The following is a 16,389-nucleotide window of genomic DNA, read 5'->3' as shown; positions in this document are numbered from 1 at the left end:
AAAATTCCATTATGATGTCATAATGCTACATTCCATTATGATGTCATAATGCAAAATTCCATTATGATGTTATAATGTAACATTCCATAATGATGCCATAATGCAACATTCCATTATGATGTCATAATGCAACATTCCATTATGATTTCATAATGTAACGTTCTATTATGATGTCATAATGTAACATTCCATTATGATGTTATAATGCAACATTCCATTATGATGCCATAATGCAAAATTCAATTATGATGTCATAATGCAACATTCCATTATGATGTCATAATGCAAAATTCTATTATGATGTCATAATGTAACATTCCATTATGATGCCATAATGCAAAATTCTATTATGATGTTATAATGCAACATTCCATTATGATGTCATAATGTAACATTCCATTATGATGTCATAATGTAACATTCCATTATGATGTCATAATGCAAAATTCCATTATGATGTCATAATGCAACATTCCATTATGATGTCATAATGCAAAATTCAATTATGATGTCATAATGCAACATTCCATTATGATGTCATAATGCAACATTCCATTATGATGTCATAATGCAAAATTCTATTATGATGTCATAATGCAAAATTCCATTATTATGTCATAATGCAACATTCCATTATGATGTCATAATGCAAAATTCCATTATGATGTCATAATGTAACATTCCATAATGATGCCATAATGCAAAATTCTATTATGATGTCATAATGCAACATTCCATTATGATGTCATAATGTAACATTCTATTATGATGTCATAATGCAACATTCCACTATGATGTCATAATGTAACATTCTATTATGATGTCATAATGTAACATTCCATTATGATGTCATAATGTAACATTCCATTATGATGTCATAATGCAAAATTCCATTATGATGTCATAATGCAAAATTCCATTATGATGTCATAATATAACATGCCATTATGATGTCATAATGCAAAATTCCATTATGATGTCATAATGTAACATTCCATTATGATGCCATAATGCAAAATTCTATTATGATGTCATAATGCAACATTCCATTATGATGTCATAATGTAACATTCTATTATGATGTCATAATGTAACATTCCATTATGATGTCATAATGTAACATTCCATTATGATGTCATAATGCAAAATTCTATTATGATGTCATAATGCAAAATTCCATTATGATGTCATAATGTAACATTCCATTATGATGTCATAATGTAACATTCCATTATGATGTCATAATGTAAAATTCCATTATGATGTCATAATGTAACATTCCATTATTATGTCATAATGCAAAATTCCATTATGATGTCATAATGCAACATTCCATTATGATGTCATAATGCAAAATTCCATTATGATGTTATAATGTAACATTCCATAATGATGCCATAATGCAACATTCCATTATGATGTCATAATGCAACATTCCATTATGATTTCATAATGTAACGTTCTATTATGATGTCATAATGTAACATTCCATTATGATGTTATAATGCAACATTCCATTATGATGCCATAATGCAAAATTCAATTATGATGTCATAATGCAACATTCCATTATGATGTCATAATGCAAAATTCTATTATGATGTCATAATGTAACATTCCATTATAATGTCATAATGCAAAATTCCATTATGATGTCATAATGTTAAATTCCATTATGATGTCATAATGTAACATTCCATTATGATGTCACAATGTAAAATTCCATTATGATGTCATAATGTAACATTCCATTATGATGTAATAATGCAAAATTCCATTATGATGTCATAATGTAACATTCCATTATGATGTCATAATGTAACATTCCATTATGATGTCATAATGCAAAACTCCATTATGATGTCATAATGCAAAATTCCATTATGATGTCATAATGTAACATTCCATTATGATGCCATAATGCAAAATTCTATTATGATGTCATAATGCAACATTCCATTATGATGTCATAATGTAACATTCCATTATGATGTCATAATGTAACATTCCATTATGATGTCATAATGCAAAATTCCATTATGATGTCATAATGTAAAATTCCATTATGATGTCATAATGCAAAATTCCATTATGATGTCATAATGCAAAATTCCATTATGATGTCATAATGTAAAATTCCATTATGATGCCATAATGCAAAATTCTATTATGATGTCATAATGCAACATTCCATTATGATGTCATAATGTAACATTCTATTATGATGTCATAATGTAACATTCCATTATGATGTCATAATGTAACATTCCATTATGATGTCATAATGCAAAATTCTATTATGATGTCATAATGCAAAATTCCATTATGATGTCATAATGTAACATTCCATTATGATGTCATAATGTAACATTCCATTATGATGTCATAATGTAAAATTCCATTATGATGTCATAATGTAACATTCCATTATGATGTCATAATGCAAAATTCCATTATGATGTCATAATGCAACATTCCATTATGATGTCATAATGCAAAATTCCATTATGATGTTATAATGTAACATTCCATAATGATGCCATAATGCAACATTCCATTATGATGTCATAATGCAACATTCCATTATGATGTCATAATGTAACATTCTATTATGATGTCATAATGTAACATTCCATTATGATGTCATAATGCAACATTCCTTTATGATGTCATAATGCAAAATTCAATTATGATGTCATAATGTAAAATTCCATTATGATGTCATAATGTAACATTCCATTATGATGTCAAAATGCAAAATTCCATTATGATGTCATAATGCAACATTCCATTATGATGTCATAATGCAAAATTCCATTATGATGTTATAATGTAACATTCCATAATGATGCCATAATGCAACATTCCATTATGATGTCATAATGCAACATTCCATTATGATGTCATAATGCAAAACTCCATTATGATGTCATAATGCAAAATTCCATTATGATGTCATAATGTAACATTCCATTATGATGCCATAATGCAAAATTCTATTATGATGTCATAATGCAACATTCCATTATGATGTCATAATGTAACATTCCATTATGATGTCATAATGTAACATTCCATTATGATGTCATAATGCAAAATTCCATTATGATGTCATAATGTAAAATTCCATTATGATGTCATAATGCAAAATTCCATTATGATGTCATAATGTAAAATTCCATTATGATGTCATAATGTAACATTCCATTATGATGTCATAATGTAACATTCCATTATGATGTCATAATGCAAAATTCCATTATGATGTCATAATGCAACATTCCATTATGATGCCATAATGCAAAATTCTATTATGATGTCATAATGCAACATTCCATTATGATGTCATAATGTAACATTCCATTATGATGTCATAATGCAAAATTCCATTATGATGTCATAATGCAAAATTCCATTATGATGTCATAATATAACATGCCATTATGATGTCATAATGCAAAATTCCATTATGATGTCATAATGTAACATTCCATTATGATGCCATAATGCAAAATTCTATTATGATGTCATAATGCAACATTCCATTATGATGTCATAATGTAACATTCTATTATGATGTCATAATGTAACATTCCATTATGATGTCATAATGTAACATTCCATTATGATGTCATAATGCAAAATTCTATTATGATGTCATAATGCAAAATTCCATTATGATGTCATAATGTAACATTCCATTATGATGTCATAATGTAACATTCCATTATGATGTCATAATGTAAAATTCCATTATGATGTCATAATGTAACATTCCATTATGATGTCATAATGCAAAATTCCATTATGATGTCATAATGCAACATTCCATTATGATGTCATAATGCAAAATTCCATTATGATGTTATAATGTAACATTCCATAATGATGCCATAATGCAACATTCCATTATGATGTCATAATGCAACATTCCATTATGATGTCATAATGTAACATTCTATTATGATGTCATAATGTAACATTCCATTATGATGTTATAATGCAACATTCCATTATGATGCCATAATGCAAAATTCTATTATGATGTCATAATGCAAAATTCCATTATGACATCATAATGTAACATTCCATTATGATGTCATAATGCAAAATTCCATTATGATGTCATAATGTAAAATTCCATTATGATGTCATAATGTAACATTCCATTATGATGTCATAATGTAAAATTCCATTATGATGTCATAATGTAACATTCCATTATGATGTCATAATGCAAAATTCCATTATGATGTCATAATGCAACATTCCATTATGATGTTATAATGTAACATTCCATAATGATGCCATAATGCAACATTCCATTATGATGTCATAATGTAAAATTCCATTATGATGTCATAATGTAACATTCCATTATGATGCCATAATGCAAAATTCCATTATGATGTCATAATGCAACATTCCATTATGATGTCATAATGCAAAATTCCATTATGATGTTATAATGTAACATTCCATAATGATGCCATAATGCAAAATTCTATTATGATGTCATAATGCAACATTCCTTTATGATGTCATAATGTAACATTCTATTATGATGTCATAATGCAACATTCCATTATGATGTCATAATGTAACATTCCATTATGATGTCATAATGTAACATTCCATTATGATGTCATAATGCAAAATTCCATTATGATGTCATAATGCAAAATTCCATTATGATGTCATAATGTAACATGCCATTATGATGTCATAATGCAAAATTCCATTATGATGTCATAATGTAACATTCCATTATGATGCCATAATGCAAAATTCTATTATGATGTCATAATGCAACATTCCATTATGATGTCATAATGTAACATTCTATTATGATGTCATAATGTAACATTCCATTATGATATCATAATGTAACATTCCATTATGATGTCATAATGCAAAATTCTATTATGATGTCATAATGCAAAATTCCATTATGATGTCATAATGTAACATTCCATTATGATGTCATAATGCAAAATTCCATTATGATGTCATAATGTAACATTCCATTATGATGTCATAATGTAAACTTCTATTATGATGTCATAATGTAACATTCCATTATGATGTCATAATGTAACATTCCATTATGATGTCATAATGCAAAATTCCATTATGATGTCATAATGCAAAATTCCATTGTGATGTCATAATGTAACATTCCATTATGATGCCATAATGCAAAATTCCATTATGATGTCATAATGCAACATTCCATTATGATGGCATAATGTAACATTCCATTATGATGTCATAATGCAAAATTCTATTATGATGTCATAATGCAAAATTCCATTATGATGTCATAATGTAACATTCCATTATGATGTCATAATGTAACATTCCATTATGATGTCATAATGCAACATTCCATTATGATGTCATAATGTAACATTCCATAATGATGCCATAATGCAAAATTCTATTATGATGTCATAATGCAACATTCCATTATGATGTCATAATGTAACATTCTATTATGATGTCATAATGTAATATTCCATTATGATGTCATAATGTAACATTCCATTATGATGTCATAATGCAAAATTCCATTATGATGTCATAATGCAAAATTCCATTATGATGTCATAATGCAAAATTCCATTATGATGTCATAATGTAACATTCCATTATGATGCCATAATGCAAAATTCCATTATGATGTCATAATGCAACATTCCATTATGATGTCATAATGTAACATTCCCTTTTGATGTCATAATGTAACATTCCATTTTGATGTCATAATGCAAAATTCCATTATGATGTCATAATGCAACATTCCATTATGATGTCATAATGCAACATTCCATTATGATGGCATAATGTAACATTCCATTATGATGCCATAATGCAAAATTCTATTATGATGTCATAATGCAAAATTCCATTATGACATCATAATGTAACATTCCATTATGATGTCATAATGCAAAATTCCATTATGATGTCATAATGTAAAATTCCATTATGATGTCATAATGTAACATTCCATTATGATGTCATAATGTAAAATTCTATTATGATGTCATAATGTAACATTCCATTATGATGTCATAATGCAAAATTCCATTATGATGTCATAATGCAACATTCCATTATGATGTCATAATGCAAAACTCCATTATGATGTTATAATGTAACATTCCATAATGATGCCATAATGCAACATTCCATTATGATGTCATAATGCAACATTCCATTATGATGTCATAATGTAACATTCTATTATGATGTCATAATGTAACATTCCATTATGATGTCATAATGTAACATTCCATTATGATGTCATAATGCAAAATTCCATTATGATGATATAATACAAAATTCCATTATGATGTCATAATGCAAAATTCCATTATGATGTCATAATGTAACATTCCATTATGATGCCATAATGCAAAATTCTATTATGATGTCATAATGCAACATTCCATTATGATGTCATAATGTAACATTCCATTATGATGTCATAATGTAACATTCCATTATAATGTCATAATGCAAAATTCCATTATGATGTCATAATGTTAAATTCCATTATGATGTCATAATGTAACATTCCATTATGATGTCACAATGTAAAATTCCATTATGATGTCATAATGTAACATTCCATTATGATGTAATAATGCAAAATTCCATTATGATGTCATAATGTAACATTCCATTATGATGTCATAATGTAACATTCCATTATGATGTCATAATGCAAAATTCCATTATGATGTCATAATGTTAAATTCCATTATGATGTCATAATGTAACATTCCATTATGATGTCATAATGCAAAATTCCATTATGATGTCATAATGTAACATTCCATTATGATGTCATAATGCAAAATTCCATTATGATGTCATAATATAACATGCCATTATGATGTCATAATGCAAAATTCCATTATGATGTCATAATGTAACATTCCATTATGATGCCATAATGCAAAATACTATTATGATGTCATAATGCAACATTCCATTATGATGTCATAATGTAACATTCTATTATGATGTCATAATGTAACATTCCATTATGATGTCATAATGTAACATTCCATTATGATGTCATAATGCAAAATTCCATTATGATGTCATAATGCAAAATTCCATTATGATGTCATAATGTAACATTCCATTATGATGTCATAATGTAACATTCCATTATGATGTCATAATGTAAAATTCCATTATGATGTCATAATGTAACATTCCATAATGATGCCATAGTGCAACATTCCATTATGATGTCATAATGCAACATTCCATTATGATGTCATAATGTAACATTCTATTATGATGTCATAATGTAACATTCCATTATGATGTTATAATGTAACATTCCATTATGATGCCATAATGCAAAATTCTATTATGATGTCATAATGCAAAATTCCATTATGACATCATAATGTAACATTCCATTATGATGTCATAATGCAAAATTCCATTATGATGTCATAATGTAAAATTCCATTATGATGTCATAATGTAACATTCCATTATGATGTCATAATGTAAAATTCCATTATGATGTCATAATGTAACATTCCATTATGATGTCATAATGCAAAATTCCATTATGATGTCATAATGTAAAATTCCATTATGATGTCATAATGTAACATTCCATTATGATGTCATAATGTAAAATTCCATTATGATGCCATAATGCAAAATTCCATTATGATGTCATAATGCAACATTCCATTATGATGTCATAATGCAAAATTCCATTATGATGTCATAATGTAACATTCCATAATGATGCCATAATGCAAAATTCTATTATGATGTCATAATGCAACACTCCTTTATGATGTCATAATGTAACATTCCATTATGATGTCATAATGCAACATTCCATTATGATGTCATAATGTAACATTCCATTATGATGTCATAATGTAACATTCCATTATGATGTCATAATGCAAAATTCCATTATGATGTCATAATGCAAAATTCCATTATGATGTCATAATGTAACATGCCATTATGATGTCATAATGCAAAATTCCATTATGATGTCATAATGTAACATTCCATTATGATGCCATAATGCAAAATTCTATTATGATGTCATAATGCAACATTCCATTATGATGTCATAATGTAACATTCTATTATGATGTCATAATGTAACATTCCATTATGATATCATAATGTAACATTCCATTATGATGTCATAATGCACAATTCTATTATGATGTCATAATGCAAAATTCCATTATGATGTCATAATGTAACATTCCATTATGATGTCATAATGCAAAATTCCATTATGATGTCATAATGTAACATTCCATTATGATGTCATAATGTAAACTTCTATTATGATGTCATAATGTAACATTCCATTATGATGTCATAATGTAACATTCCACTATGATGCCATAATGCAAAATTCCATTATGATGTCATAATGCAAAATTCCATTGTGATGTCATAATGTAACATTCCATTATGATGTCATAATGCAAAATTCCATTATGATGTCATAATGCAACATTCCATTATGATGGCATAATGTAACATTCCATTATGATGTCATAATGCAAAATTCTATTATGATGTCATAATGCAAAATTCCATTATGATGTCATAATGTAACATTCCATTATGATGTCATAATGTAACATTCCATTATGATGTCATAATGCAACATTCCATTATGATGTCATAATGTAACATTCCATAATGATGCCATAATGCAAAATTCTATTAGGATGTCATAATGCAACATTCCATTATGATGTCATAATGTAACATTCTATTATGATGTCATAATGTAATATTCCATTATGATGTCATAATGTAACATTCCATTATGATGTCATAATGCAAAATTCCATTATGATGTCATAATGCAAAATTCCATTATGATGTCATAATGCAAATTCCATTATGATGTCATAATGCAAAATTCCATTATGATGTCATAATGTAACATTCCATTATGATGCCATAATGCAAAATTCTATTATGATGTCATAATGCAACATTCCATTATGATGTCATAATGTAACATTCCATTTTGATGTCATAATGTAACATTCCATTATGATGTCATAATGCAAAATTCCATTATGATGTCATAATGCAACATTCCATTATGATGTCATAATGCAACATTCCATTATGATGGCATAATGTAACATTCCATTATGATGCCATAATGCAAAATTCTATTATGATGTCATAATGCAAAATTCCATTATGACATCATAATGTAACATTCCATTATGATGTCATAATGCAAAATTCCATTATGATGTCATAATGTAAAATTCCATTATGATGTCATAATGTAACATTCCATTATGATGTCATAATGTAAAATTCCATTATGATGTCATAATGTAACATTCCATTATGATGTCATAATGCAAAATTCCATTATGATGTCATAATGCAACATTCCATTATGATGTCATAATGTAAAATTCCATTATGATGTCATAATGTAACATTCCATTATGATGTCATAATGCAAAATTCCATTATGATGTCATAATGCAAAATTCCATTATGATGTCATAATGTAACATGCCATTATGATGTCATAATGCAAAATTCCATTATGATGTAATAATGTAACATTCCATTATGATGCCATAATGCAAAATTCTATTATGATGTCATAATGCAACATTCCATTATGATGTCATAATGTAACATTCTATTATGATGTCATAATGTAACATTCCATTATGATATCATAATGTAACATTCCATTATGATGTCATAATGCAACATTCCATTATGATGTCATAATGCAAAATTCCATTATGATGTCATAATGCAACATTCCATTATGATGGCATAATGTAACATTCCATTATGATGCCATAATGCAAAATTCTATTATGATGTCATAATGCAAAATTCCATTATGATGTCATAATGTAACATTCCATAATGATGTCATAATGCAAAATTCCATTATGATGTCATAATGTAAAATTCCATTATGATGTCATAATGTAACATTCCATTTTGATGTCATAATGTAAAATTCCATTATGATGTCATAATGTAACATTCCATTATGATGTCATAATGCAAAATTCCATTATGATGTCATAATGCAACATTCCATTATGATGTCATAATGCAAAATTCCATTATGATGTCATAATGTAACATTCCATAATGATGTCATAATGCAACATTCCATTATGATGTCATAATGCAACATTCCATTATGACGTCATAATGTAACATTCCATTATGATGTCATAATGCAAAATTCCATTTTGATGTCATAATGCAACATTCCATTATGATGTCATAATGCAAAATTCAATTATGATGTCATAATGTAAAATTCCATTATGATGTCATAATGTAACATTCCATTATGATGTCATAATGCAAAATTCAATTATGATGTCATAATGCAACATTCCATTATGATGTCATAATGCAACATTCCTTTATGATGTCATAATGCAAAATTCAATTATGATGTCATAATGTAAAATTCCATTATGATGCCATAATGTAACATTCCATTATGATGTCATAATGCAAAATTCCATTATGATGTCATAATGCAACATTCCATTATGATGTCATAATGCAACATTCCATTATGATGTCATAATGTAACATTCCATTATGATGTCATAATGCAAAATTCCCTTATGATGTCATAATGCAAAACTCCATTATGATGTCATAATGCAAAATTCCATTATGATGTCATAATGTAACATTCCATTATGATGCCATAATGCAAAATTCTATTATGATGTCATAATGCAACATTCCATTATGATGTCATAATGTAACATTCCATTATGATGTCATAATGTAACATTCCATTATGATGTCATAATGCAAAATTCCATTATGATGTCATAATGTAAAATTCCATTATGATGTCATAATGCAAAATTCCATTATGATGTCATAATGTAAAATTCCATTATGATGTCATAATGTAACATTCCATTATGATGTCATAATGCAAAATTCCATTATGATGTTATAATGTAACATTCCATAATGATGCCATAATGCAACATTCCATTATGATGTCATAATGCAACATTCCATTATGATGTCATAATGTAACATTCTATTATGATGTCATAATGTAACATTCCATTATGATGTTATAATGCAACATTCCATTATGATGCCATAATGCAAAATTCTATTATGATGTCACAATGCAAAATTCCATTATGACATCATAATGTAACATTCCATTATGATGTCATAATGCAAAATTCCATTATGATGTCATAATGTAAAATTCCATTATGATGTCATAATGTAACATTCCATTATGATGTCATAATGTAAAATTCCATTATGATGTCATAATGTAACATTCCATTATGATGTCATAATGCAAAATTCCATTATGATGTCATAATGCAACATTCCATTATGATGTCATAATGCAAAATTCCATTATGATGTCATAATGTAAAATTCCATTATGATGTCATAATGTAACATTCCATTATGATGTCATAATGTAAAATTCCATTATGATGTCATAATGCAAAATTCCATTATGATGTCATAATGCAACATTCCATTATGATGTCATAATGCAAAATTCCATTATGATGTCATAATGTAACATTCCATAATGATGCCATAATGCAAAATTCTATTATGATGTCATAATGCAACATTCCTTTATGATGTCATAATGTAACATTCTATTATGATGTCATAATGCAACATTCCATTATGATGTCATATAGTAACATTCCATTATGATGTCATAATGTAACATTCCATTATGATGTCATAATGCAAAATTCCATTATGATGTCATAATGCAAAATTCCATTATGATGTCATAATGTAACATGCCATTATGATGTCATAATGCAAAATTCCATTATGATGTCATAATGTAACATTCCATTATGATGCCATAATGCAAAATTCTATTATGATGTCATAATGCAACATTCCATTATGATGTCATAATGTAACATTCTATTATGATGTCATATTGTAACATTCCATTATGATATCATAATGTAACATTCCATTATGATGTCATAATGCAACATTCCATTATGATGTCATAATGCAAAATTCCATTATGATGTCATAATGCAACATTCCATTATGATGGCATAATGTAACATTCCATTATGATGCCATAATGCAAAATTCTATTATGATGTCATAATGCAAAATTCCATTATGATGTCATAATGTAACATTCCATTATGATGTCATAATGCAAAATTCCATTATGATGTCATAATGTAAAATTCCATTATGATGTCATAATGTAACATTCCATTTTGATGTCATAATGTAAAATTCCATTATGATGTCATAATGTAACATTCCATTATGATGTCATAATGCAAAATTCCATTATGATGTCATAATGCAACATTCCATTATGATGTCATAATGCAAAATTCCATTATGATGTCATAATGTAACATTCCATAATGATGTCATAATGCAACATTCCATTATGATGTCATAATGCAACATTCCATTATGATGTTATAATGTAACATTCCATTATGATGTCATAATGCAAAATTCCATTTTGATGTCATAATGCAACATTCCATTATGATGTCATAATGCAAAATTCAATTATGATGTCATAATGTAAAATTCCATTATGATGTCATAATGTAACATTCCATTATGATGTCATAATGCAAAATTCAATTATGATGTCATAATGCAACATTCCATTATGATGTCATAATGCAACATTCCTTTATGATGTCATAATGCAAAATTCAATTATGATGTCATAATGTAACATTCCATTATGATGTCATAATGTAACATTCCATTATGATGTCATAATGCAAAATTCCATTATGATGTCATAATGCAACATTCCATTATGATGTCATAATGCAAAATTCCATTATGATGTTATAATGTAACATTCCATAATGATGCCATAATGCAACATTCCATTATGATGTCATAATGCAACATTCCATTATGATGTCATAATGTAACATTCCATTATGATGTCATAATGCAAAACTCCATTATGATGTCATAATGCAAAATTCCATTATGATGTCATAATGTAACATTCCATTATGATGCCATAATGCAAAATTCTATTATGATGTCATAATGCAACATTCCATTATGATGTCATAATGTAACATTCCATTATGATGTCATAATGTAACATTCCATTATGATGTCATAATGCAAAATTCCATTATGATGTCATAATGTAAAATTCCATTATGATGTCATAATGCAAAATTCCATTATGATGTCATAATGTAAAATTCCATTATGATGTCATAATGTAACATTCCATTATGATGTCATAATGTAACATTCCATTATGATGTCATAATGCAAAATTCCATTATGATGTCATAATGCAACATTCCATTATGATGTCATAATGCAAAATTCCATTATGATGTCATAATATAACATGCCATTATGATGTCATAATGCAACATTCCATTATGATGTCATAATGTAACATTCCATTATGATGTCATAATGCAAAATTCCATTATGATGTCATAATGCAACATTCCATTATGATGTCATAATGCAAAATTCCATTATGATGTTATAATGTAACATTCCATAATGATGCCATAATGCAACATTCCATTATGATGTCATAATGCAACATTCCATTATGATGTCATAATGTAACATTCTATTATGATGTCATAATGTAACATTCCATTATGATGTTATAATGCAACATTCCATTATGATGCCATAATGCAAAATTCTATTATGATGTCATAATGCAAAATTCCATTATGACATCATAATGTAACATTCCATTATGATGTCATAATGCAAAATTCCATTATGATGTCATAATGTAAAATTCCATTATGATGTCATAATGTAACATTCCATTATGATGTCATAATGTAAAATTCCATTATGATGTCATAATGTAACATTCCATTATGATGTCATAATGCAACATTCCATTATGATGTCATAATGCAAAATTCCATTATGATGTCATAATGTAACATTCCATTATGATGTCATAATGTAAACTTCTATTATGATGTCATAATGTAACATTCCATTATGATGTCATAATGTAACATTCCATTATGATGTCATAATGCAAAATTCCATTATGATGTCATAATGCAAAATTCCATTGTGATGTCATAATGTAACATTCCATTATGATGTCATAATGCAAAATTCCATTATGATGTCATAATGCAACATTCCATTATGATGGCATAATGTAACATTCCATTATGATGTCATAATGCAAAATTCTATTATGATGTCATAATGCAAAATTCCATTATGATGTCATAATGCAAAATTCCATTATGATGTCATAATGTAACATTCCATAATGATGTCATAATGCAACATTCCATTATGATGTCATAATGCAACATTCCATTATGACGTCATAATGTAACATTCCATTATGATGTCATAATGCAAAATTCCATTTTGATGTCATAATGCAACATTCCATTATGATGTCATAATGCAAAATTCCATTATGATGTCATAATGTAACATTCCATAATGATGTCATAATGCAACATTCCATTATGATGTCATAATGCAACATTCCATTATGACGTCATAATGTAACATTCCATTATGATGTCATAATGCAAAATTCCATTTTGATGTCATAATGCAACATTCCATTATGATGTCATAATGCAAAATTCAATTATGATGTCATAATGTAAAATTCCATTATGATGTCATAATGTAACATTCCATTATGATGTCATAATGCAAAATTCAATTATGATGTCATAATGCAACATTCCATTATGATGTCATAATGCAACATTCCTTTATGATGTCATAATGCAAAATTCAATTATGATGTCATAATGTAAAATTCCATTATGATGCCATAATGTAACATTCCATTATGATGTCATAATGCAAAATTCCATTATGATGTCATAATGCAACATTCCATTATGATGTCATAATGCAACATTCCATTATGATGTCATAATGTAACATTCCATTATGATGTCATAATGCAAAATTCCCTTATGATGTCATAATGCAAAACTCCATTATGATGTCATAATGCAAAATTCCATTATGATGTCATAATGTAACATTCCATTATGATGCCATAATGCAAAATTCTATTATGATGTCATAATGCAACATTCCATTATGATGTCATAATGTAACATTCCATTATGATGTCATAATGTAACATTCCATTATGATGTCATAATGCAAAATTCCATTATGATGTCATAATGTAAAATTCCATTATGATGTCATAATGCAAAATTCCATTATGATGTCATAATGTAAAATTCCATTATGATGTCATAATGTAACATTCCATTATGATGTCATAATGTAACATTCCATTATGATGTCATAATGCAAAATTCCATTATGATGTCATAATGCAAAACCCCATTATGATGTCATAATGCAAAATTCCATTATGATGTCATAATGTAACATTCCATTATGATGCCATAATGCAAAATTCTATTATGATGTCATAATGCAACATTCCATTATGATGTCATAATGTAACATTCCATTATGATGTCATAATGTAACATTCCATTATGATGTCATAATGCAAAATTCCATTATGATGTCATAATGTAAAATTCCATTATGATGTCATAATGCAAAATTCCATTATGATGTCATAATGTAAAATTCCATTATGATGTCATAATGTAACATTCCATTATGATGTCATAATGCAAAATTCCATTATGATGTTATAATGTAACATTCCATAATGATGCCATAATGCAACATTCCATTATGATGTCATAATGCAACATTCCATTATGATGTCATAATGCAACATTCCATTATGATGCCATAATGCAAAATTCTATTATGATGTCACAATGCAAAATTCCATTATGACATCATAATGTAACATTCCATTATGATGTCATAATGCAAAATTCCATTATGATGTCATAATGTAAAATTCCATTATGATGTCATAATGTAACATTCCATTATGATGTCATAATGTAAAATTCCATTATGATGTCATAATGTAACATTCCATTATGATGTCATAATGCAAAATTCCATTATGATGTCATAATGCAACATTCCATTATGATGTCATAATGCAAAATTCCATTATGATGTCATAATGTAAAATTCCATTATGATGTCATAATGTAACATTCCATTATGATGTCATAATGTAAAATTCCATTATGATGTCATAATGCAAAATTCCATTATGATGTCATAATGCAACATTCCATTATGATGTCATAATGCAAAATTCCATTATGATGTCATAATGTAACATTCCATAATGATGCCATAATGCAAAATTCTATTATGATGTCATAATGCAACATTCCTTTATGATGTCATAATGTAACATTCTAT

Source organism: Eleutherodactylus coqui, chromosome 2, assembly GCF_035609145.1.
Source record: "Eleutherodactylus coqui strain aEleCoq1 chromosome 2, aEleCoq1.hap1, whole genome shotgun sequence".
NCBI classification, from domain to species: Eukaryota; Metazoa; Chordata; class Amphibia; order Anura; family Eleutherodactylidae; genus Eleutherodactylus; species Eleutherodactylus coqui.
The sequence above is the reverse complement of the archived record's forward strand: the minus strand, read 5'-3'. Positions refer to the sequence as shown.